The sequence below is a fragment of the Ceratotherium simum genome, chromosome 33 (genome assembly GCF_057802395.1).
Source record: "Ceratotherium simum simum isolate JZ-2026a chromosome 33, ASM5780239v1, whole genome shotgun sequence".
NCBI classification, from domain to species: domain Eukaryota; kingdom Metazoa; phylum Chordata; class Mammalia; order Perissodactyla; family Rhinocerotidae; genus Ceratotherium; species Ceratotherium simum.
In genome coordinates this window covers 10,131,034-10,157,584 of record NC_141932.1, presented here as the reverse complement: position 1 = coordinate 10,157,584, position 26,551 = coordinate 10,131,034, and the positions used below count along the sequence as shown (strand labels likewise).

The 26,551-nt window shown below is 46.9% G+C and overlaps 1 pseudogene; it reads right to left on the bottom strand.

Moving 5' to 3' along the window:
• Positions 1-376: 376 nt before the first annotated feature.
• Positions 377-26,551, bottom strand: part of LOC147912795 (sialic acid-binding Ig-like lectin 5) — a 33,093-nt pseudogene continuing 6,918 nt past the window's right edge.

Sequence of the window (26,551 nt, the reverse complement as noted above, 5' to 3'; positions counted from 1 at the left end):
AGAGCCACAAGCTCTCCATCTCCCTCCATCCTGAGGGAAATGTAACACATGATGTACTTAATGATGCCGGTGGTGCATTTTTTCTCATTTAACAATGTACCTCATGAATATTATCCCCCGCTTTACAGAGGAGCAAACTAAGGCACAGAGAGGTAAAGTGACTGCCCAATCTAACACCCTTAGCAAGTAGCTGAGCCTGGGTTTGAACCTGGGAATCTCTGTGACCTTCAGCCACTCCAAGGAGCCTCACATTCCCATATATAAGCTTTGGCTAAGAGGGCTGTCAACTCTTCAAGAATTGGTGCCTGACACACATCATCCTCAGAGATGCCTTTTCTGGGCTCCATTCAGCTGAGGGTGGTTGAGGAGAGGGTCGTCATTTCCCGACCTTGATTTCTGAGTACTCCGTGGCCTCCTGCTCCTGAAAGTTGCGTGATGTCATCCTCTGGAAACTGAGGGAGTCATAATGGAGTTCCTGCTCCTCCTGTGAGGTGGAGGCGGGGGCAACTGGGGTCGGGTGGTCTGAGGGGCTGTCTGACTTGTATTTATTCAGGTGACCCTGAAGGGGATTAGAGAAGGGTGTCAGAGCTGGGCTTTGGGGTCTGGAGAAGGGAACTTGGGGCTTGAGGGGGCATTGACTCATTTATCCATTTCACACCCATTTCCTGAGGATTCACACATTCATTTACTCACTCATTCATTCATTTATTCATTCATACTTTTAACAAATTTTAACCATAATAGTCTCTACTTATTACTAATCTCACTGAATCCTTACAATCTCCCTCCATGGATGATATAACTATTATTCCCATTTTACAGATATGAAAACAGACTGAGTGAGCAAGGTCAAGTAACTGTTCAGCAGACAAGATCCCTGATCTCAGACAGTCTATCAGGGCAAGGAGACAGTATCAGATTGTCACACACACACACACACACACACACACACACACACATGCACAGAGAAACTTATCAAATTGCACATTGTGGTCTGATGAACAGAAGCAGGGTGCTGTGGGTGAGGATAACAGGGGCCTGAAGTAGACCTGCCCCTGCCATCAAGGGGCTCATAGTGTGGTGGGGAAAGGCCTGTGATTATTACCAGGATGAAGGATGACAGTCTGCCTGGCATAGGGCAGGGGAATATTTAAACTGGAGCATGAAAGACGAGGGTCTGACCAGTGCACAGGGGAGGGACAGAGAGAATCACCCTAGCAAGGACACAAAGGGGCAGAAGAGCAAGCCCTGCTTGGAGATAGAAGGATTCTGGAACCAATTACAATGTTGGAAGTGGGTTCCACACCAACAAGCAAGTCTCCAGTACCAGCTGGGTGCCCTACAATTAAACTCCATTCTGACACTCTCTGCCTGGAGATAGCGTCAGATCCCACAGGTTAAGGGCTCAGTCCCACAAGACTGTCCTCCCCAACTCCAGATGCTAATTGCAAGTCCAGGTTGTCCCCTGTGCTTCTGATCAAATGGCTATAGATCAGAGTTTCCTGCAACCCCCTCCTCGGGTTGGATTAATTTGCTAGAGCAGCACACAGATCTCAGAGAAACACTTTACTTACTAGATCGCCAGTTTTTTATAAAAGCATATAGTTCAGAATGAGCCAGATGGAAGAGATGCATAGGGTGAGGTATGGGAAAGGGACACATAGCTTCTACATTCTCCAATTGTGCCACTCTCCACAGACCTCCATCTGTTAACCAACCCAGAAGCTCTCCAAACCTTGTCCTTTTGGGTTTTATGGAGGCTTCCTTACATAGGCAGGGCTGATTAAAACATTGACTATTGGTGATTGGTTCAACCTCCAGCACCTCTCCCCTCCCTGGAGGTCAGGGGTTGAGACCGAATGTTCCACCCCTGTAGTTACCTGGTTGGTTCCCCTGGCAACCAGCCCACCCCCTCCTTAGGTGCTTTCCCAAAGTCACCTATTTAATGGAACAAAAGACACCTTTATCGCTCCCATCACAGGAAATTCCAAGGGTTCTAGGGTCTCAATGCTAGGAACAGGGATGAAGAACAAATATATATTTCTTACTATAAATCACAATATCACAGTATACAATAAGCTCATTTTGTGGGGAGGGACAGGAAGCCTACTGGAGCACGTGGCCTGGGATATATTACAGAATGTCAGGCTGAAGAATCTGGCCTTGATTCCCTTGGCCTGATACCAGCTCAAGACAAGGTTGACATGAGGTAATCCATGTTGCAGAAAAGAAAGCCAACTGTAACTTTGAATGACCTCTGACTTACTAACCCAGCTGGATATACACCTCCCAGGAGATCTAACTGCTCTGTAGATTTTACGACCCCTGTTTGTGCGTGTACCTCCCAGCTGCAATAAGATGATAACTTTGCTCTTTTGAGTTCCTTAAGAATGTGATGACCCCCGAACAGAGAGTCTATACTGATAGCCATCATCAATGAAAACTGAAAGATCTAGTGTGGCACTCCCAGTCTGTAACACAAGAAGGTCAACATTCCTAACCCCCTCCTCTATAACCCACCAGCCTATATAACTGCTGTAAGATTTTGTGCCCCTTAAGATGGTTCTTTTTGACATGAGTCAGCCATCTTCCCTCTTGCTAGCAAGCTGTAATAAAAAGTCCTTTTTCTCCTACCGCCTTGCCTCTTGACTATTGGCATGTCTTGCGGCGGGCAGACGAACCCCCTTTTTGGTCAATAACAGGCCTGTGCTGTCCAATACTGTAGCCCCTGGACACACGTGGCTATCGAACATGTGAAATGTGGTGGGTCAGAGCAGAGATGAGCTGTGAGTTTACAACAAACACTGGATTTCAAAGACTTTGTACCAAAAAGAAAAAAGGAAAATGAATGTAAAGTATTCCATTAAAAATTCATGTATTGATTACTGATGATATGTTGTTGAAATGATCCTATTTTGGATATGTTGGGGTAAATAAAATATTACACTAAAATTGATCTCACGTTTCTTTGTACCTTTTTAACGTGGCTAAGTGGTAAGTTATATGTGGCTCACATGATATTTCTGTTGGACTCTGTTGACCTAGGCAGCAGGGAGTAAGCAGAGTTGGGGAGTAAGCAGAAGGTGACTGCATTTCAGAGGTTTGGGGAATTTCTTGCCCAAAGCTTGTATGGGGAGAAGAGATGGGGTCAGTGACCCAGGAGAGACAGTGAGGGCTCAACAGAAAAGGGCCCAATGGAGAAAAGCTTTGCTAAAGGGAAAATGGACAGGACATCGTCAATGATTGGCTCTGGGAGGTGAAGGAGAGGAAAGACGAGAGGATGATTCTCAGGTTTCTGAGTTGAGTGCAGCAGGAAATCCAGGGGGGAGGAACAAATTTGGGGAGCAGATGAGGAACGCATTTTTGACATGCTGAGTAAACTGTCTGTCAAAATGTCTACCCCACCCGTGGAGAGGTGTCCAGCTGGGACATTGGACAGAACGATGCCCACATCACTCACCCAAGAGATGGTACTTGATGCAGGATGGATACCGTCCCTGCTCACTGCCTTCTCTGCTGATTTCTTCCTGTAGATCTTCACTCTGAGAAGAGAGACTAGGACCTTTCAGTCTGGTTCCCTTGCTGTTGAGAGCCTAGAGGGGCTGACTGAGGCAGGGTGTGGAGGCCACTGTCTTACTGCAGAGACCAGGATGAGAACACATGTTCCCTCCTGCCAGACAGCTGAAACCATACACTTGGCCAAGATGTCAGGAGGCTAAATTCCTGATGCCACTTCAACCAATTTCACTCCTCCCTGGCTTCGTTACCTCTCTGGGTCCCTCAGCTCTGGGTTTTGAGTTTTGAGGTTCATTGAATCCCTCCACGCTCCCACACCACCACCTCAGGAGGCCTGTACCCACACCAGGGCCACCGCACACAAAAAGATGAGGCAGAGGCAGAGAGCGAGCAGGGTTGTGACACCAGCTCCCCCGATGGACCCCATAATGGCACCTGTCCTTAGTCCTGGTCTCCCTGCAGAAAAGAGAGATCTGGGGTAAACTGTAGTCTCCCTAAGCAGGCACCTGAGTATCCAACTTTCTTGAATCCATGACCCATGTGTGTTCTCTCTTCTAACCAGGACTCGCTCCTTTGTCCCCCACCCCTCTATATGATTGCAGCCTCCTGATTCCCCAGCCTCCTCCCCAGCCAACTGACACAGGACTCTGAACTCTAGTCCCCCTTCGCCCTGAATAAGACTGATTTCTCTCCGTCTCAGTGTCTTCTAGGATCCAGGCTTGTGCATCCCCTTTCCCTGGGCATCACCCTTCATGGCCCTGGACCTGGCAGCAGCAGGACAGTGGTGCTCTCTTTCCTGTGGGCATTTCTGGTCTCACAGCTGAGTCTGAGGCTGGAGTAGGGCCCCCCACTGAGGCTCAGGGAGCTGTTGGCCCAAGGCCCAGTGGAGCTGGAAGTGACCATGAAGGAGACATTGCTGTGGTTCCCTGCTACCAGTTCTTCCCCCAGATGCCAGTAAAGGGAGGCAGCTGGCTGGGCTCTAGCAGAGCAGCTGCAGTGCAGACCTTCGTCCTTCAGGAGCAGGAGGGACCGAACAGCTGTGGGGGCTCTGGGGGGAGAGAGGAGAGGAATCAGAGGAGCCTCTCTCCTCTTGAGGACACAGGTGTCCCTCCCCAGGTGTGTCCTGCTCACTGGTCACAAAGAGGCTCAGGGAGCTTTCCAGGGAGCCCAACAGGTGCTGAGCTTGGAAGACGTATTTCCTGTGGTGCCCCAGCTCCATCCAGGGCAGATTCAGGACCCCAGGGTTTGAGGGTGAGGATGGATTTAGGAGCAGGCTTCCCCAGGTCCAGCTCATGGTGGCAGGAGGGTTGCTTTCGGCAACACAGACCAGTTGCAGGGACGGGCCCTCCTGGACAGGAACAGATGAGCCGTTGTCCAGAGGTTTGGGTCCTGGCAGGAAAGCTAAGAGAGAGAGAGAAAGCTGAGCCCAGACCATCATTAGGGGTTCTCTCTCTCTATTTTTTCTTTCATCATGTAGGTTTGTTTCTTCTCTTCCATTGCCTGAAGGGCTCATATCAACTGGGATCAGCCCCAAGGGGACAGGGCTAGGAGTAGTCACTGCAGCCTTTCCAAGGGACATGAATGCATTCGTCTGAAGCTCCTTGGTCCCATGCCTCCTGTCTTGGTCATCTGTGCTAATGCATATCCCAGATTTGCCTCTATGATCCTTGCCATTTTGTCTTTCAATAATGCTTCACTAAGACCTGTCTAATTTAGCTGTGTCTGAGAGCTCACAGTCTCGTGGGTGAGATACTCAAATGCAGGTACTCACACAGCAGTATGACATGTTTTGTGACGGGGGCAAATAGGGCTGAAGGAGCTTTGAGGACAGGAGTGCATTGAGACAGTCAGGATAGGGCAGGTTTCCTGGAGGAGGAAAAAGGCTTAAGCAGAGCCTGAGAATGGTCAGAGCTGACTAGAGGATGCTGCTGATGGAAGGACCTCATGGGACATAGGTACAAGAGGTACAACTACAGCTGAGGTGTGAAACAACCCTGCATGCTCAGGGAAAAGGAAATAGTTTTGTGATGTTTGTATGAATGGGCATGTTTGGGAGTGTTTACATATGAGGCTATAGGAAGAAATTATCAGAGATTTAAAATATAATATTAGAATATGGAAAGTCATAGACATGAAAGAAAATATTGATAAATGCAACCTGTGGTTTACTAGCAAACATTTAACAACCAGCTCACAGGAGACAGAAAAAAAAAGCCCTGATTTGTGATACTTGCCTATTTCACTCTTGTAAATACTCCTAACTTGCCCAGTTTCAAGCACCCAATTTGAAGTCACTGAACCCAGACTTGGGAAAGATGGACACAATTGACCGTTGCCAACCAGTCAGAGCCAACACCAGTACACCACTCAATGTGACTCAGAAGAAAAATTGGCTATTTTTGCCTGGAAAAATCACCATAAGCTAAGTTAAATGGGAGCCAATAGATTGGAAATAAATCTTCTCAACTAACACATAGCTGATGTCCTTTACATGAACAGAGCTTATTTAAATCATCAAGAAAAAATCCACAAAGAAATAAAAATGCTTCTTAAATATAATGAAAGATCTCATCCTAGTCACAAAATGACACTGCAAATTAACATGACAGTGAATTCACTTAAGATCAGCAAGGATGAACATGCTCAGCAGGAAAGGAGGCACATTGCAGGTGGGAGGATAAACAGAACTACCTCTGTGCAGTGGGATTTGGCAACATCTGTATAAGTTACAAACATACCCTTTGATTGAGGACTTTCTTCTCTAGAAAATTATCTGACAGAGACATGCATACACATGGGGAATGTTCATACAAGTTATTCAAGGCACTATTATTTGTCGACCCAGAAGACTGGAAACACCATAGTTTTCCACCAACAATGGACCAATTAAGTACTTTATAGTCTAATATACTTCCAAGTGGAAAACCATGGAATTATTCAATAAGAATGAAGAAGGTTTCCTATGTACTGATACAGAAGGATCTCCAAGATAGACTGAGCTTGGGATAAAGGAAAATTTAGTTCACAGAAATGTACCAATGTCACTTCCTTTAGTTGTGATAAATCTGCCAAGATGATGGGAGATTTTAATGAGGAAGGAAGCTGGATGAGAGATTATGGAAACTCTCTCTATCATGCAAATCTAAAATTACTTGAAAGAAAAGTTTCTTAAAAATAATAAAGATGCAGAGCAGAGTGTATAGTATGAGGTGTATATATGTGTGTGTTTTTAAATGTCTGTGTATAGGTTATGTTTGGGAAGATAACCAAGATGGAGGTACACAAGATTCTGAATACCGTTTTACTCCTACTGAATTTTTCTAGGGACAGAACTGTGTTCTCCCCTTATATGTCGAAGCCCTAGCCCCAAATGTGATAGAGTTTGGAGGTATCTGGATGCGCCTTTGGGACGTGATTAGGGTCATATGAAGTCATGAGAATGGGGCTTTCATGATGACATTGGTGTCCTTATAAGAAGAGATACCAGAGAGCTGGCTCTCTCTCAGTCCTGTGAGGACACAGCCAGAAGGCGGCAGTCTACAAGGCAGGAAGAGAGCCCTCACCAGGAACCCAAAGGCTGGCACCTTGATCTTGGACTTCCAGCCTTCAGAACTGTGGGGAATAAATTCCTGTTGTTTAAGCACCTAGTCTGTGGTATTTTGTTATGGTAGCCCGAGCAGACTAAGGCACATTTTATGCTTCCTATTTTAAACAATAACATTAAAGTGATCAAAGGAGGCTGGAGGAGTAGGTGGGGTCCAGATCCTAAGGAGGATGAGGGCTGGATTTGGGACAAGGGTATGCCGCAGACATGTGGACAGCACATCCATTGGACGTGGAAAAGGCCAGGCAAACCCCCTGAGAGCAGGGTCAGGGGTCAGGGGAAGGCCAGATTGTAAGCTGAGAATCCAATGGGGGGCTTCTCACTTCTGCTGTGCCCACACATTGCTTGAGTCTTTCTCTCATCTGAGTTCTGAAGCCCAGCTCTGCTCTGAAGGGAGGAGACAGACCCTGCTTCCACCACACCCCCCAGAGAGGAGCCGTTGGGCCCTACTTGTGCCTTCTTTCTGGAACATACTCATGGTCAGCTTCTGGGGTGCATCTGGACAGACAGACATAATCGTTCCCTCTTCAGTGGCAGGAAGTTGAGTGTCAGCCCTTTTCCTCCAGAACTTTAGAAACAGGAGGGGTTTGGAGTTGGGTGTCCTCTTCCCTTCCTCCTCAGAGCCAGCCTGCAGGACCCAGCACCCAGTATCTCAGGCCCTGCCCCTCTTGTCCTCCCTCACACCCACTACTCCCACGGACCAAGCCAGCCTGGCCTAGCACTCACAAAACACGCTGAGCTGGATGGTCCTCTCTATTCTTACACCAGCTCCAGGGAAGGTCACTAGACAGGTGAGGTTGGTGCCATGGTCCTGGAGCCCTGGGGTGAGGGTGAGCACTGAGGAGTGGGGAATCTTGGGGCCCAGGTAGGTGAGGGCCACGCCAATCTAGGAGAAGGTGGGGGGCGTGCCCCTCTCACAGGTCCATGGCACTCTACAGCTAATGTTCTTGGGGTGGCCAGATTCTAGGGTCCCATGGATGTGGACATCAGGTGTCTGTGTCAGAGCTGAGGAGGAGAGAGACAGAGACCCAGGCCTAGTGGGTGGGACCCCTATTGTGACCTTAAGAGCAACCTCTGCCTCAGTCCAGGTGTCTCCTCCCCAACCAGTCTTAGCTTCCTGTCCTCCTGGGTCCACCTGAATCCCTCCAAGGATGAGAAGCAGGGGATCCCCTCCTGGCCCTACCACAGGGGCCCTCAGAACCCATTCATGTGTCCCGTCCTTGACCCTATTCTTTACCTTTCATGCACACTGAGATTAGGTTCTCTTTGTAATTATATTTCACATAAGACCCTCTTTCTACCCTGAAGTAGTATTTCCCATTGTCCCTCCTCCTGGCGTCTCTGATGTCCAAGGAGCAGTCATTGGTCCGGGGGTCTCCAAGGAGGTGGAATTGGCCCTGCGTCTCCTCCTACACTTGTGGTTGTTTGGGGCCACAAGTGTATCCTGGTATTGATATCCCCTTTTCTGGAACCAGTAGCCAGTGCAGGGGTAGAGTCATTCCAGCCATCCTGGTGGTAGGCGACAGCACAGGGCACATGGAGGCACAGCCCCTCCTGCACCATCAAAGATCCCTGCACTTGCAGCTGGAATCTGCTATCCTGATCCAGGGACCCTGTGGGGAAACAAGAGTCAGCTGCAACCTGTGACCCACCCACTCCTTGTCCCATAGACCCCTGCACTTGCCCACAGCAGGGGCAACAGCAACAGCAGCAGCAGCAGCTGTGACATCTATGGGGTAAGAGCCACAGGGCCTTGGTGTAACAGGACTGAGAGGAAGCCCCATCAGGAAGCCCAGGCTGAGGTCAGAAACGTGACTCACAGAAGAAGAATTTGAAACCCACATGCTGTAGGAGCTGGTGTGGTCCTAGGGGAATAACCACTTCTACTTTCCAGATGTGGTCCCAATGAGGGTCACACAACAGCAAGGAGGATGCCACCTGTTGCTCCTGGATCCCTCTCCATGACCTGTCCCACCCGCACCACTGTCCACACCAGAAGAGCAGGCACTGCCTGGCCAATCACAGCTTCTAGATGCCCGGGAGGGTCAGTATTGCCAGGTGTGGACTCAGGAGGGGCTGGTGAGGGAACATCGAGACAAGACAGATGGGGAAGGGTCCCCCATTCCCGGTTGAGGGAGGTGGTGATTAATGAATGAATGAACATGATAACTGCATCTTGATTATCTACTCCTTTCTGGGGAGTGGAGTCACAGGGGACAATGTGACAGACTTTGTCTGTGTCTTTGAGAACTTCTCTAACACCTGAGGAGGCAGAGAAACCCCAGGCCCTTCCAGCTCCTGTTGGCACAGTGTGTGATGGTGGAAGCACAGGCAGGGGTTTGTAGGAACCTGATTGCCCTGTGCAGCCAGAAGATGAGCTCCCAGGTAGAAATGGCAGAGTGAACGGGATCAGGATTCCAAGAGGGTCACAAGGTGACCCACATGAGTGGTCCTGGAGCTTCCTGATCTGCTCACAGCCCCCTGCTCCAGGCATCCCCGGTGTTGACTGCACAGGCCAGGCATGAGACCTGGGCATTTGGAGCAAGGTCACAGCACAGCGCGACTTTTGGGGGTAAGCCCCGGCTTTGGAGGCAAGGGACCTGGCCTTTCTCCCCTCCAAGCCTCAGTTTCCTAATCTGTCCTCTGGAAGGATCCCAACTTTCAGCCCTCGTCTGTGGGAGAATCTAATATGAGGACAGAGTTGGGCATTTTCTGCAGACTCAGGTGTGTACACCATGCAGGTGGCCTGCCCATTCCTCAGTGGTCATTTTGAGTCTCACCCTCAGCAGGAAGCTCTGCTCTGGGGCTTCCTCATTTGAGGCCTCCAACGAGGTCGTCAGGGGCATGGACTTTGCAGCCAGATGACCCTGGGCTCGAGACTGGCTCCCTAATGCTTACTGTGCTGCCTTGGGAAGGGGCTTACCAACTCCATGAGTAGTCGGGTGCCTATGCACATGGGGTGTTATGGGCTGAATTGTGTCACCCTCGAGTTTCATATGTTGAAGCCCTAACCCCTCGTACCTCTGAAGGTGACGGTCTTTGGAGATAGGGCCTTGGAACAGGTAATTAAGTAGAATGAAGTCATTACAGTGGGCCCTAATCCAATAGGACTGGTATCTATAAGAAAAGGAGATTAGGACAAAAAGGGAAGACCAAGTGAAGACACAGAGAGGAGAAGGCGACCATCTGCATGCCCGGGAAAGAGGCCTCAGAAGGACTCAGCCCTTCCAACACCTTGATGTCAGATTTCCAGCCTCCAGAACTGTGAGAAAATGAATTTCTGTTATTTATGCCACCTAGTCAGTGATAGATTGTTATGGCAGCCTCAGGAAACTAATACATGGGGTCACCAAAAAGATCTAATGTGTTTGTGCAAGAAAAGCACTCTGAGCAGTGTGGTCTGGTCCACAATGGGCACAGTCCACACAGTGGCCCGTGGCCAGTCTGCAGGATGGGGCCACGCTGAGGAGGGGAGGAGAAAAGGGAAGGGAACGGATTGGTAACTGGAGGAAACCTCTGCTGCTCCTCCGGGCACCAGCTCTGAACTCTGCAGGGCTCTTACTTCACCCTGGCCACCCTTCCCCTCCTCTCCCCAGGACAGGACAGGCCCCATGGGCCTCTGTTGGGTCTGGACCCTCCGCTGGCTGTGCTCATCTCTACTCCTGTACCTTGGGCGCCTGTCTCCCATCTGTCAAGAAGAGTGTCCTGGGCAGACTGGGCTGGGGTGAGGCTGACCCTGGATGAGAACCAGCCATGGCAAAGAGTGGGGAGCAGAGACACATTCACAGCCTGGTGTGGTCAGGGCTGACCCATCAGGGAGGACCAGGCTGTGAGAGCTCGAGGAGGGGACAGCTGCCTGGAGGATGGGACAGGTGAGCTGGGAGATTGAAGGTGAGCAAGGCTGTCTGGGAGGTAAGTTCATCCTCCAGAGAGCAGGCCCAGAGCCAAGGACGCGGGTGTGAGCAGACAGGGAGCCCCTGCAGCTCCCCCTGCAGCCCCCGGCCGGTGTTTTTGCCTCAGTCAGCTCTTCAGCCTCTCAGCTCCAGGGTCCAAGGAAATCTGAGTCTGAACTCCTCCAACACATCTCCTCCTCATCCTCTTCCTCCTTCTTCTCTTCTAAGGAAGAGGATGGTAACTGAGCCACCTGATGAGCTCTGAAGCTAGTGTTGCTCCTTGCTGTCCCATGCAGGGGACCCTGGTTCCCTCTTGCACATTTCTCTTCATCAACATACATGTTTCCAAGAAGAAATCTCAGGAGCTTCCTCAGGGAGTATAGGGTCTGTTCAGGAGCTGGATTATCCAAAGGGATGTCCCATTTTGGCTGTAACGAGCCTAGGAGCATGGGAAGAACTTTCCAGACACCTCGGAGGGCCTCCCAGTATGTCCCACGAACTCCACTCACAGCCCCATGGGATCCTCACAGCAGGACCAAGGGGAAGCTCCAGGGACAGAAGCCACTTAGCCCCTGGGCCCCCACACTGGCTGTGACCCCAGAGCCCACTCTTCTTTGACCCCACTCCTCTCAGGTGTGTCCACTTCCCTTCTTACCTGTCCCAGCTTCATGTCTCAGTCTTTCCAAGTCCGAGATCCCACCTTCCCTGTCCATTCCCTGATGGTCAGTCTGAGTGTGGACCCAACTACTGTTCCAGTCACTGGTCAGCAACCAGGGTGGTGACGCTGCAGGGTCTGCTGGACTGTGGGCAGCCGGGACCAGCGGATATTGATGTCAGTAGGCAGGGGAGTTGGGTTCTGAGAATGAGAAGGTCTCCCAAATGACAGAAAGTGGCCCAGAGTCACAGGGCATTCCTGACCTTTGTCCCCTGCTGGGACATTGGGTCTAGCTGGCCTGAGAACCAGGGCCCCAGTCTTCCCATAGAGCCAATGGCTGATGCCTTGTTCTGTGTGTCTGTGGTGTGAGTGTGTCTGTGGCATGTGTGTCTGTGTATATGCGTATGTGTTTGTGTCTGTAATCTATGTGCGTATCTGTGGTGTGTGTTTCTTTGGTCTGGGTGTATGTCTGTGCGTGTTAGTGGTTCTTGTGTGTGTGTCTGAGTTATTTGTGTCTGTGTGTATATTTGAAGTGTGTATGTGTCTGTATGTGTGTCTCTGGTCTTTGTGTGCATGTCTGAGCTGTGTATGTGTGTCTATGTGAGTGCCTATTGTGTGTGTGCATATGTGTGCATACTCAAATGTCAGTTTCTCAGTGGTAATGTCCATGGACAACATATTGAAGTGTATAGTCCATCATCTATTCCCTGTATATCTCTCCTGTTTCACTTTTCTCCAAACCCGTTCTCACCACTCAATATAATAAATATATAATCTACTTAATTATTCTTTGCCTGTCTCTCCTGCCTTTAAAATGGAAGCTTCACAAAGGATCTTGTATCTCTTCCATTTACTGCTGAATCCACTCTGCCTAGAACATGTTTGGCATATATTAGGTGATCAATAAATATTTGCTTTATGAATTGTAAGGATATTTGGAATAAGCAAAATGAGATGAATGGCTGTCTCCAATGGAAAACTATGCATTCTTTAAAGCACACCCTTACAGAGTAATGATTTTAGCATTTTATTGCCTTTGAACTATTTTACAGTGCTATAATTGTAGATAATTAATAGCAATGCAAATAGTTCATGTCCACAGACATACACATTCTGTCCACTGGGGCAGTCACTTGAATAACCCCACCAATCCAGTTTCTGATGCATTCACAAATTTCATTTCAACATCCCTTTCCTCCATATAAATTTGTGGTTCTTCTACTTTTGCCTTGTTGTCTCATTAGTTAAAGAAAACATGGAGTTGCTGATAAATAGATATAAATTTCAGTCATGCAAGAGGAAAAAGTTCTACAGGTCTGCTGTACAACAGAGTGCCTATAGTTAATAATGCTGTACACTTAAAACTTGATGAAGAGGGTAGATCTCAGGTTGTGTGTTCTTTTACCACAATAAAAAAAAATCTTTAACCCATATTCATTTTATATCCATATGAGAGTCATGATTTTACTTTTTTAAAAAATTATCCTTTGATAGAATAAATGAACTAATTTGTGTCTACCTCTGTGCATTTGTTGGTTTTTTGGTTTGTGGTGTGTTCTACACATTAGAAATGGGTCCCTCTGGGACAAATATGATGGCCCATGTAACACCTTGATCTCATCTTAAAGGATTTTGGCTGTTCCCACTTGGGCAACTGGGAACCACTGAAGGGTTAGAAGTAGAAAAGGGACACCATCGGTTTTTTTAGAATTCACTCTGGCTTCTCTGTGGAGGACAGATTGGAGGTGGGCAGAGAGCAGGGAGAAGATGAGTTTCCCTAACTGTGTATTTAAGTTCCCACTGTAGAAAGGCAGTCCTCGGAGGCAGGAATGTGCGTCTCCCACAAGCGCTGTAGACTTGCTTTGCACATTGTGATGACAAATTACATAGTAGGTGATGGATATGTGCCAATGACAGGCTTCCCAAATCTACATACAGGTAAATACAAAAGTAGCAGATTCTTGCATAAAGTATTGCTTTAATTTTGGTAAATAAAATTGCATATACATATCGTTCCTCTCCTTCCACCTACTCACTCACAAATATCGTGAATAGTTTGGGAGCCCAGAAGTGAGAGGTGAACAAGTTTGGGTGTTTGTTTTTCTGTGTAGGGGCAGGTCCAATTCAGCAAAGTGCTTTCCTGATGTGAAGATGTGGGTTGGGGGTAGGGAGAGAGGTTTGGGAGACAATGATCATGGTGTCTCAGTGTCTGGCCCTTTCTTTCTTGCTTCTGTATCCAGGATCTTCCCCTGTCCAGAGGGATGAAGGAGCTCAAGTTTTTCTCATCCCTTGTTTTCAGAGGCCCCAACCTCTGCCAGGAAAAACAGAGGTGAGGTCAGAGTCCTGTAGAATTCTGGTTCTGGGGGTGATGAGCTGGTGAACAATGTTCTGGTGTTTGGGGGACTCAGATCAGGGGTTACCTGGGGAGGACTCTGATTGCCTGATGTAGAAGATCCTGGAGAGGCCCTAGGGGAGGAGAAAGCCAGCCCCCAGGGGGCACTCCTGAGGAGGGTGAGGACTGAGAGAGGGGCACACCTTAGGGGAATTTCTGGATGACGTGAAGTTCCTGTTTCCAGCCCTAGCAGGACCCACACTTCCTGCCACTTCACAACTCTGGGGCTCAGAACAGCCTGGGCTAGTAACTGCAGGAAGTGTCTGGGTAGAGTTGGGGTGGGAGCCATGGGGTGGCTGAGACCACGAAGCAAGAGACCAGAAGGCTCCAGACAGAAATGTGAGAAAACTCGGAAAGAGGAAAATCCTGTCCAAAACTGAAAGTGAATATCAGCTCACATGGAGAAAGACAGAAAACATTCCTGCTGTTGTTCAGGCTGGGTGGGGGACAGCTACAAAATTAAAAGGAATGTGTATTTCTCTTAAGGTCCTCCAACAACTGTATAATACCATAGTAAATCCTTCTTTGAGTGATTAATGCTTTCTTATCAGTGACGCCCCGAGATGGGCTTTGTTATTCCATCTAATTACTGGGGACACCGCTGGATAAACTATCCTCGCCTCAGGACAGCACTCAATCCCTAGTTAACACTTCTAGGGGATGAAGAGCACAAATCTGAAGATTGTGGCACATCCTGGAAGGTCCTGGATACCCCTGACCAGTATCATTGACCTAGGATGTTACCAGTCCTTCTCCAGGCTCCTCCCACTCTGCATTGATGATTGGTAAATATTTGGCTTCCCAGAGGGCTCCATCCACCAGGAGGCACTGTGACCCCTGGGGAGACCCAAACTGGGGTGCTTTTGCTGTCCGTCGTGCTGAAAAAGATCAGGCTTGTAGCCCAGGTACCTCCTACTTCTGCAGAATAGTCTGAGCTGAGGCTTAAGGTCCCAGTTTGGGGTCAGGAGCTCAAAGAGGTGGGGATGGATGTCTGCTCCATGGGAGGAGCAGACAATCAGGAGTGGGTGGTGCTGTTCTCTTCTCTCTGTTCCTTCTCCCACCTCTCCTGTTCACTCTCAGGCATTGTTCCTTCTGTCGACCATGTCTGTCTGCCCCACTTGCCTGAGCCGCAGGGGCAACGGGATGTTATTGCTGAGGTTTTCTGTTTACTGGCCTCTGTACTGCTCCTTTAAATAACTTGCTTCACTCCAGCTTCACAATAAAAAACAAACAAGCAAACAAAACCTCCTAAACTGAAGAGGCTAGTCTTCACATTTGACAAAGGAGAAAACTGAGTGTCAGGGTCAGGAATATCAGACACTATACCTGGAGCCCTTTCTCCCATTTTGTCCACCTGCCCCAGTGCCTTGTGGAAGGAGAAGGTAGTCTCAGGCCTGAGGGTGAAAGTAAGAGCTTCCCAGACACTTATTTCTGGGTCCAATAAGTCCACCATGCTGGTGGTGTTGGACTCACTTGATATTGTCAGAGGGGCTCCCATTCCATCCAGGAGAGAGATGAGCCTACCTGGCTGCCTCCTGCTTCCAAGATTTGGGAAATGGTGGGTCTGAATGTCCTTACTCTTTTGGGTGGGGGACCGAGATGCCCTGCGTCTGTATTGTTCCTCCAGTCCTGGGGTCCTAAACAAGTTCATTTTCTTCATACCACCTCCCAGAATTCTGCTTTGGTTGTCTCTTGCACCATTTACAGGACTTATAGTTGTGAACAGAGGGGAGAAGCAGGGAACAATGGGTCAATACCATCTGGTCTGGATTTTAAGTCTAACTGTCAATTTTTAATGTTTTCAACAGACAGGTTGACCCATATGACCCACTCTGACATCATAAACAGAAGTCTGACTCAATTGTCCCTTCTGCATGTAGGGCAGGGGGAGATCAGGTGTCAGACTTTTTTTACACCACGCCAGATGATGATGTGGTGATGGGCCTTTCTGGACGAGGGACGTGGATGCACAGAGACAATGAGGAGTGCATAAGAATGGGGGCACTTAGAGAATGACTTGTGGGATTGATGGGTTAGGATACGGTGATGGAGAAGTAGACAGGGTGAGATGAAGAACGACCTAGATTAGAGGTCAGAAAACAGCAGCTCATGTGCTGCCTGATTTTGTAAATAAAATTTTGTTGGAACACAGCCAGGTTAATTCATTTTCAGATTGTCTATGGCTACTTTTTTTATTGATGTTTTAATAGTTTATAACATTATGAATTTTTGGGTTGTATATTTTTGTTTGTCCATCACCATATAAATGTCTCCCTTTACCCTTGTGCCCACCCCCTACCCCCATTGCCCCTGGTAACCACAATACAGTTTTCTCTGTCCATGTGTTGGTTTATATTCCACATATGAGTGAGATCATACAGTGTTTGTCTTTCTCTTTCTGGCTTATTTTACTTAACATAATACCCTCCAGGCCCATCCATGTTGTTGCAAATGGCAAGATTTTGTCTTTTTTATGGCTGAGTATTATTCCATTGTATATGTATGCCACATCTACTTGATCCAATCATCAGTCGAGGGACACTTAGGTTGCTTCCATTTCTTGGCTATAGTGAATAATGCTTCAATGAACATAGGGGTGCATAAGCCTCTTTGGATTGTTGATTTCAGGTTCATTGGATAGATTCCCAGTAATGGGATAGCTGGATCATAGGGTATTTCTATTTTTAATTCTTTGAGGAATCTCCATACCATGTTCTGTAGAAGCTGCACCATTTTGCTTTCCCACCAGCTGTGTATGAGGGTTCCTATTTCTCCACATCCTCTCCAACATTTGTTGTTTTTTGTCTTGGTGATTAGAACTATTCTAACGGGCGTGAGGTGATATCTTAGTGTTGTTTTGATTTGCATTTCCCTGATTGTTAGTGATGTTGAACTTCTTTTCATGTGGTCTATGGCTACTTTTATGCTCCAAACATGGAGTTGAATTGTTGCAGCAGAGACCATACAGCTTGCAAAACCGAAAATATGTGCTATTTGGCCCTTTACAAAAAAGTTTCCTGACCCTTGGCTTAGAATGTCAAGTTGAGAAGCTTGTAAATTATTCTTTTGGGCTGAAGAGATGGAGAAATATTTTGACTACTGTCAGCTCTGAGATTTAGGAAATTTTCTATCTGATTTTTACTATATCAGGACTAGTATCAGGGAGGCGGGATGGAAAGGGAAGATTCAGGAGTGGAGAGAGATGATACTGGAGGCCAAGTCAGGGCAGGTATCCACAGGAGGGCTTTGAGTAGAGAGTGAACTGACATTTTGGTGATGTGGTGCCTGGGACAGAACACACCCAGTCTCTGGATGAAGTGTCACTAAGGCCTTTCTGTTCAAGGGAGAAGGAACCAGGATGCACCAACTCTCACGGTGTATCAGGACTTCTGCTGGGTGTTTCCATATGTAATTTTATTCAATCCTCACAGCAACCCTGTGAGGTAGGACTTCTTACATCCATTTCACAGACCAGGAAACCGAGACATGAAACAGTAAGGTGGCTTGTCTGATGTCATCCTCTTACTAAATAAAAGAACGTGGATTTGATCCCATGTCTCTCTGATTGCAAAGCCTAATATAGTTCCAATATAGCATGAAGCTCACATACAATAGTTTATAAACTCATTGCCTATGGGGATGTTAAGTCTCCAAGAATCAACCTTTGGGTCCCCCTTCCTGCAGAGGATATAGACGCTCAGGCTGAGACTGACGCTCTGGTTAGCTCCTTACTGGGTCCTGTAGGTGTCCTCCTGAGGGTTCACCCTGTCAAAGCTGAGGGAGCTGTAATGCATCTCCTGCTTCATCCCCAAGGCTGAGGCAGGCCCTGCAGAGCTTGTGGGGTGCAGATGGCTGACTAACCTGGATTCCTTCTCGTGCTTCTGCATGGAGAGCAAAGAAGGGGGTCGAGGAGAACAGTGGGAGGAGGGGCGGGAGAAGGCTGAGAGGGTTCCTGCAGTGAATTGATTCCAACCAGACATTTATTCATCCTTTTTTCAAACATTTCTTAAGTTCCAACTTATTCAATTATCCAACAAATATAGCACTTACTGGTTTCTTTCCAATTCTACTGAACACTCACACAGACCTATGTGGAAAACACTATTACTTTACAGAGAAAGAAGCTCAGTTTCAGAGAGGTTAGGTACTTCCTAAGGTCACACAGCTACTGATCATGGTCTCTCTGAGGTCTCCTTTGTGCTGGACACTGGGTTACAAGAAAGTGTTTATTAAAATCTATTTCTCCTCCTGTGTGTCTCCTTTACTCTCACACTACTATCACACTCACAACTTTTCTGACACTAGATGTGTGGGGTTATTTTTCCCCACAACAAGCAATTCTCTGTGACACCAGCTGGGTGTCCTACAATTGAACTCAATTCTGACACTCTCTACTTGGAGATAGCATAGGAATCCACAGGTTAAGAGCTCAGGCCCACCAGATTCCCTCCCTTGAAACCCGAATCTCAACTCAAGGTTGTCACCTGTGCTTTTCTGACCAAGCTACTACAAATTGGAGGTTCCCATGGTCCCTTCCGTGGGTTCAATTAATTTGCTAGAGTGGCTCACAGTATTCACGAAAACAGTTTACCTGCTATGTACCAGCTTATTATAAAAGGAAATGATAAAGGATACAGATGTACATCCAGATGGAAGAGATGCATAGGGGAAGGTAGGTGGAAAGGGGCAAGGAGCTCCCATGTTCTCTCTGATTGCACCACCCTACCAGCATCTCCACATGTTCACCAACTTGGAAGCTCCCCAAACCCCATGCTTTTGGGATTTTTATGGAGCTTCCCCACATAGGCATGATCAAGTTTTTTTTCTTTTTGTAAGGAAGATCAACTCTGAGCTAACAAAGCATGATCAATTATTAACTGCATTCCCAACCCCTCTCCAGTCTCTGGAGAAAGAAGTCAGGCATGAAAGTCCCTTTCCAATAACCCACCAAGTGTGACCTCATTAAAACAAAAGACAGTGCTTTCACTCAGGAAGTTCCAAGGGGTTTAGGAGGACAACCGTTTTCTGCTGCAGACACATTTCTCAGTTCTAGACTTACTGCAACATTTCTCAAGAGTCTTTCTACTTCCTCTCCTCCCATTCTCTCTTGATGTCACGCCAATCAGGATACCTGCCTCTACCAGGCTACCAGATCTGCTTTTGTTAAGATCAGCTGTGATACTACTTAGCTAAATTTAAATGGTCATTTCTCAGACCCTATTCTCCTGGACTTATTAGCATTTGAAACAAATGAGTCCTCTCTCCTCTGAAGCTCCAACTCCCCTTGGCCACCAGGACCCAACCCTACACTCTCCTGGTCATTTATTCTTCCTCAGTGGTCTTCTTGCTGTTTCCATCTTATCTCCCTGACTCTAAATGCTGGAGGGTCCCAGGACTCTGTCTGCAGACCTCTGCTCTTCTTTGTGGTTTCATCCACTATCAGACCTTGACGTGGAGGACACACAACCTCTGAGTGTCCCACCTGGACCCCTCTCTGGAGCTCCAAACTTTTGTCAACTACTTGTCATCTTCACTTGGATGTCTTAGAGGTACCTCAAACTTACAGTAACCAAAATAAATTTTGGTGCCCTCTTGAAAATATACTCCTCCTGTAGAGTTGGTAATTTCAGGAATTGACAATTCAATTCTTTAAGTTGCTCAAGGCAACCACGTTGGAGTCCTCTTTGCTATCTATGGACATTTATGGGCATCTATAGCTATCTGTAGCTATCCATAGACATCTATAGAGCTATCTTTCACTTATATGTTCATTTATGACTTCTATTAACATTTATGAAATCTATGACATCTATGGAGTCATCTTTGCTATCTATGGACACCTATCACATCTATTGACATCTATGGCATCTATGGAGTCATCTTTGACATCTACGGACCTCAGTGACATCTATAAAATCATCTTTGATAACTATGGACATGTGTAACATCTATGGACATCTATTACTTCTGTTGACATCTAAGGAGTCATCTTTGACATCTATGACACCTATGAGGTAGAGGCAGTGAGCTATCTTTGATTACACTCCACATGTACTCTATCACTCCATTAACAAATCCTGTTGGCTCCACCTGCAAAATATATCTCGAATCTAACTTCTGACACCAGGTTCATCATTGCTGGAGCATGACTGTGGGCCACCCCGGGGAGATGTGGTGGGCAGACTGCATGCCAGGATGCCCACGTCACTCACCAGGGAAGCTGGTCCGTTGACATGGTGGATGTCATCCATGCCCACTGCTGTCCTGGCTGCTTTCTTCCTGCAGGTCTTCACTCTGATGGGAGACACCAGGATCTCTGACACAGGTCACTCCTTTGAGGCTGGAGTGAGTAACAAAGGCAGGTCTAGGGTGGGATGATCCCAGGACCCTTCATAACAAGACTTTGTAACAAGGTACTCACACTCCAGGAGGTCTGGAAGCAGGGCTTGGAACACACACATGCCTGACTCAGGGGCTACCAGCTGGATTCTCACCACCACCATTACCCTGCTCTGGCTCCAGGCTCTCACAACCCCTCCAGGTCCCTTTTCTCTAATTCTTGGCCCACTCCCAACACAGCTCAAATGAAGAAGATGATGCATAGGCAGAGAGTGAGCAGTGTAGCGACAGCAGCTCCCCCGATGGCCCCCTGAGTCACTCTTGTCCCAGTCCCTGGTTCCCTGGCAGACAAGAGACACTTTGGGTGAACTCCAATCTTGATGAAGAGGCACGTGTCTTCTCCTCTTCAGTACATAGTGAAGGGCACCCTACCCCTCTTATTCAGGGTTCAGCATCTCGGTCTCTCTACCCACCATAGGACCTAAGCCATCTCCAGAAGGACATGGTCCATGGAACATCTCCTACCCAGCGCCCACAACCTGTCCAACAAAATTCATCTCTTCCAGGACTCAAGTTCTTCACCATCCAGGGTCTCTGCTACAGCCAACAGAGCTTCCCACAGCATGAGCATGAGGCTCTGGGGTCTATGGGCATTTCAGAGAGAGAGAGCAACACAATCCAGAGAGCCCTATGGGATGCTGAAAGGCTTTGTCCTTCCTTCCTTCTGGGGAGGGTGTCTGAATCTCCTCTCCTGTCCTCCACTGACCCTGACCTTAAGGGTCAAAGGTGATCTTTCATGCCTACAGAATGGGTGGCAACTGAGAGTTTCAGACCTTCACGTCAGACCTAGACAGCTCTCCTGGCCCTGCCTGGCCATGCGTTCTGGGAACCCAACATCCAGAGTGAAGGATGTGTCTCTGGGCATCAATTGTCAGCAGTTTGATGGGCACTGCCGAGAAATTCGCAATGGGACTCACTGTCCAGCGAGGAGACCAGATGCCATTACCCATGGGAATAGAGGCCCGGGGGGAGCTACGCTCCAGAGAGAGTTCAGGGTGAGGGGGGAGATTGAAAGTCAAAAAAACTTCCAAAGAGATTTTCGGGGCAATGAAACTACTCTGTATGATACTATGGATGGATACATGATGGATACATGTCATTACATATTTGTCTAACGTTGTTGTGCATACAACGTACAACACCAAGAGTGAACACTAATGTCAACCATGGACTTTGGGTGACAATGACATGTTAATGTAAATTCATGGGTTGTAAAAAATGTACCTTCTAATGGGGGATGTTCATAGCGGGGAGGCTGTGCATGTGTGGGAAAATGCAACAGGTAAATGGGGAATCTCTCTAACTTCCTCTCAGTTTTGTTGTGAACCTAAATCTGCTGTAAAAAATAAAGTGTACATTTCTACTCTGATTTTTATTATTTCCCTTCTTCTACTGATTTGGGGATTTGTTTGTTCTTCTTTTTCCAGTTCCCTTAGGTGCATTGTTAGATTGTTTATTTGAGATTTTTCTTGTTTGTTGAGATAGGCCTGTACTGCTATAAACTTCTCTCTTAGAAGCTCTTTTGCTGTATCCCATAAATTCTGGCATGTCGTATTTTCATTTTCATTTGTCTCCAGGTATTTTTTGATTTCTTCTTTGATTTCCTCGGTGACCCAGTCGTTGTTCAGTAGCATTTTGTTTAATCTCCACTTATTTGTGGCTTTTCTGATTTTATTCTTATAGTTGATTTCCAGTTTCATACTGTTGTGGTCAGAAAAGATGCTTGGTATTATTTCAATCTTCTTAAATTTATGGAGACTCATTTTGTGGCCTAATATGTGATCAATCCTGGAGAATGTTCCATGTGCATTTGAAAAGAACGTGTATTCTTCAGTTTTTGGATGGAATGCTCTGTATATATCTACTAGGTCCATCTTTTCTAGTGTGTCATTTAAGGCCAATGTTTCCTTATTTATCTTCTGTTTGGATGATCTATCCATTGGTGTAAGTGGAGTGTTAAAGTCCCCTACATTTATTGTGTTACTGTCTATTTCTGTTTTTATGTCTGTTAATAATTGCTTTATATATTTAGGTGCACCTACATTGGGTGCGTAGATATTTACAAGTGTTATATCCTCTTGTTGGATTGTTCCCTTGATCATTATGTAATGCCCTTCTTTGTCTCTTTTTACAGTTTTTGTTTTAAAGTCTATTTTGTCTGATATGAGTACTGCTACCCCAGCTTTCTTTTCATTGCCATTTGCGTGGAGTATCTTTTTCTAACCCTTCACTTTCAGTTTGTGAGTGTCTTTAGGTCTGAAGTGTGTCTCTTGTATGCAGTATATATATGGATCTTGGTGTTTTATCCAGTCAGCCACCCTATGCCTTTTAATTGGGGCATTTAGTCCATTGACGTTTAAAGTAGCTATTGATAAGTATGTACTTACTGCCATTTTTTAACTTTTTTTCTCAGTGTTTTAGTAGTCCTTCTCTGTTCCTTTCTCCTTCTATACAGAATTGATGGTCTCTTTAGTTTGACCTCTGTCTGAAAGCTCTACTCTTTAACTCCCCTCCTCCCTCATTTTATGTTTCTGATATCATATCTGACCTCTATTTTGTGCATTTGTATCCATTGCCCTCTTATGGAAATAGATAATTTTTCCCATTTGTGGTCTTCTCTTTTCCCCTTAAATCAGTCCCTTTAACATTTTTTGTAGCACTGGTTTCTTGGTGACAAACTCCTTTAATTTTTGTCTGGGAAATTTTTGATCTCTCCTTCCATTTTGAATGATAATCTTGCTGTGTAGAGTATTCTTGGCTGTAAGTTTTTTCCTTTTAGCACTTTAAATATATCGTGCCACTCTCTTCTAGCCTGTAAGGTTTCTGCTGAGAAGTCAGCTGATAGCCTTATGGGGTTTCCTTTGTATGTAACTTGACTTTCTCTGGCAGCTTTTAGGATTCTCTCTTTAATTCTAGACATTTTGATTATGATGTGTCTTGGTGTGGGCCTCTTTGGGTTTATCTTGTTTGGGGCTCTCTGTGATTCCTGTACCTGGATGTGTGTTTCCTTCCTTAGGTTTGGGAAGTTTTCATCTATTATTTCTTGAAATAGATTCTCTGCCCCTGTGTCTCGCTCTTCTCCTTCCAGGATACCTATAACACGGATGTTAGTGCACTTGATGTTGTCCCAGAGGTCCCTTAGACTGTCCTCACTCTTTTTAATTCTTTTCTCTTTTACCTGTTCAGCTTGGGTAATTTCTTCTAGTCTTTCATCCAGCTTGCAGATCTGTTCTTCTGTATCCTCTAGTCTGCTTTTGAGTCCCTCTAGCGAATTTTTCATTTCCAGTATTGTATTCTTCATTTCTGATTGGTTCTTTTTTATATCTTCCATTTCTTTGTTGACATTCTCACTGAGTTCATCTATTCTTCTCCCCAGATCAGTAAACGTCCTTAACACTCTTAGTTTGAACTGTCTGTCAGGTAGGTTGCTCATTTCTGTTTCACTTAGTTCCTTTTCTGGGGTTTTGTCCTGTTCCCTTACTTGGAATGCATTCCTTTGCCTCATCATTTTGCCTCTTTCCCTGTGCTTGTGTCTACGTATTAGGTAGGTCAGCTACGTCTCCTGCTCTTGGATAGGTGACCTTATACAAGTGATGCCTTAGGAGTCCTGCAGTGTGCTTCCCTCAGTTCTCAATATTCCAGGGGTGACCCCTATGTGGGCCACATGTGTCCTTCTGTTGTGGCCTGTTTGCTCTGCCTGTAGGCACCCAGGTAGGCCTAGTTATGCTCCTGGTCAGCTGTTGTAATGCTCAGCTGTTTGTAGTTGTTGTGGTCCCTTCAGTCTCTTTATCAGGTGTGGGGAGCCCCAACACAGTTGGCTGCAAGTTCTAATACCACATTTGTGTTGCAGTATTTCTTTTAAGTGAGTAGGCCCCCAGCGTGGCAGGTTGTTACGTTCAGGGCCTTACAATTGCTATAAGCCTCCAGCCTTTAGGTGTCTTATCAGCTCTTTGAGGCTTGCAGCTGTGTGGGGCTTGCCTCAGGCACAGGAGCACCCAGTTGCTTCAGACTTTGGAAGATAGGGCAAACCCCCTATGTGGGTCTTTGAGAAGCACAAGTCTTCTGCAGCTGACAAGCCCTGCCACCCATGGGTCCACACACACGGTCAACACAGTCCTGCCCCGTGTGTGCGCCCTGACCTCCCGAAGCGGACCCAGTCTCTCCATGGCGGGAGCCACACACACTCCACCACTGCCCCACACTCTCCACCAGCTCCTTGTGCACACCCTGACCCACTGAAGTTGGCTCAGTTGCCAGGCTGCAGAGAATCCAGTCACCAATCTATGCAGGCCCACAAGTTGCCTGAGGGCTTGTTGTTGAGTGGGGCCAGTCTCTAGGGTGTGCTGCCCGCCCTGGCTGAGCTGAATTAAATTGGTGCTCTAGTGGGTGGGGCAGCCCTGGGCTAGCTGGCCCCAGGGAGAACTCCAATGGCGTCTGTGTCAGCACGCCCACACCAGGCAACAACAATGGCCGCCGCCAATGTCCCAATCCCTGGAGAGGTCTCACTTTTCACTGAGATGCACTCAGGGCCTATCAGGTGAGTCTCTTTTCACCAAAGCACTATACATCTTTCTTTCTGGTGATTTTAGGATGCTTTCTGAAATGGATGAGTTTGCGTGTGGACCCTTTAAGAGCCAGTTTTAATTTCTTCGTGAACCAGCTTTTCTTTGGGTACTCCCCAGTGTTTTAGTAGCAGGCAATGTCAGATATTATGCCACTCGTCTCAATTGTGCTGGGTCCACAAAATGCCCACAGCGGATGCACTCCCCGGCTCAGGACCCCGTGCCTCCAGTGAAGGCTGCATACCTGTGGGCTGCTCCCGGGAGGCCGTGAAGCTGGCGGCTTGTGAAAGTGGCGTTTTTCATCTCCAGAAGGGAGTTTCTGCCTCTTCCACCTCAATTAGGATTGTCGTTTGTTGCAGGAGTTCCTCTTATCCAGTTTTCAGTTCTGTCTCAGGGGTAATTTTTCCACGAGTAGTTGTAAATTGGCTGTGTCCGCGGGAGGAGGTGAGTTCAGAGTCTGCCTACACCGCCATCTTGACTTCTCGGTTTCAATCCTGGCTTTCTGACAATCCACTTCTGCCATTTTTCTGGCAGTGTTTTCATTTTTAAATGCCTCCATAACTGAGAACATTCCTGCTTGAGCCATACCAGATGCTGGCATCATCCCAGAATCTTTTCCTTTGATCCTCATGTTAGATGAGAAAGAGTAGGGGAGACAGGTTAAGGGGGCAGATGAGAGAGACAGAGACAGAGAGACCCTTTCTTTCTTTTTTTAAATAGCCACCCTAATGAGTGTGAAAGTGTATCTCACTGTGTGGTTATAATTTGCACTTTGCCAATATTAGTAATGTTGATCATGTTTTCATGCATTTAGTGGGCATTTGTAAATCTTTGGAGAAATGTCTATTCAAATCTGCGGCCAATTTTATATAGGAGTGTTGGGCTTCTTGTTCTTGGGTAGATGGTTTTTTCAATACATAAAAAACAGGGTTCTTTTGTTTATTTGTTTACTGATGTTTTGTTTTGAGAGTCCTTGATATATTCCAGATATAAGTCATCCATCAGATATATATTAACAGATGTATTCTCTCAGTCTGTAAATTTTAGTCTCTCCATGGTGGCTTTTAGAGAACAGCAGGCCCCTGTTCCCCAAGACATGTGTCCGCCATGAGGTGACCCACAGGTGTGTCAGGATGTGGAAGAGCAGAGCAAAGAAGATCAAAAGAGGGAAGGTCTCGAGGCCAGATGGGGTCATTCAGGGGTGCAAAGGTCATGTGAGACTTGCAGCCACCCAAAGAAACATGCGATTTAAACTCCGGAAACTGTAAGTGTTCCCCTATAAAGAAAAAGGATCTTTGCAGGTGTGATGAAGGATCTTGACCTGTAGAGATGATCCTAGATTATCTGCATTGGTCCCTAAATCTAGTCACATGTGTCCTTTGAAGAGAGAAGCAGAGGGTGATGTTGTACACACAGAGGAGGATGAGCAATGTGACCACAGAGACAGAGTGATGTGACCACAAGTCAAGGAATGACGGCAGTACAATCATCTGGGAGAAGTAAGAGATGGAGTCTCTCCTCAAGCCTCTG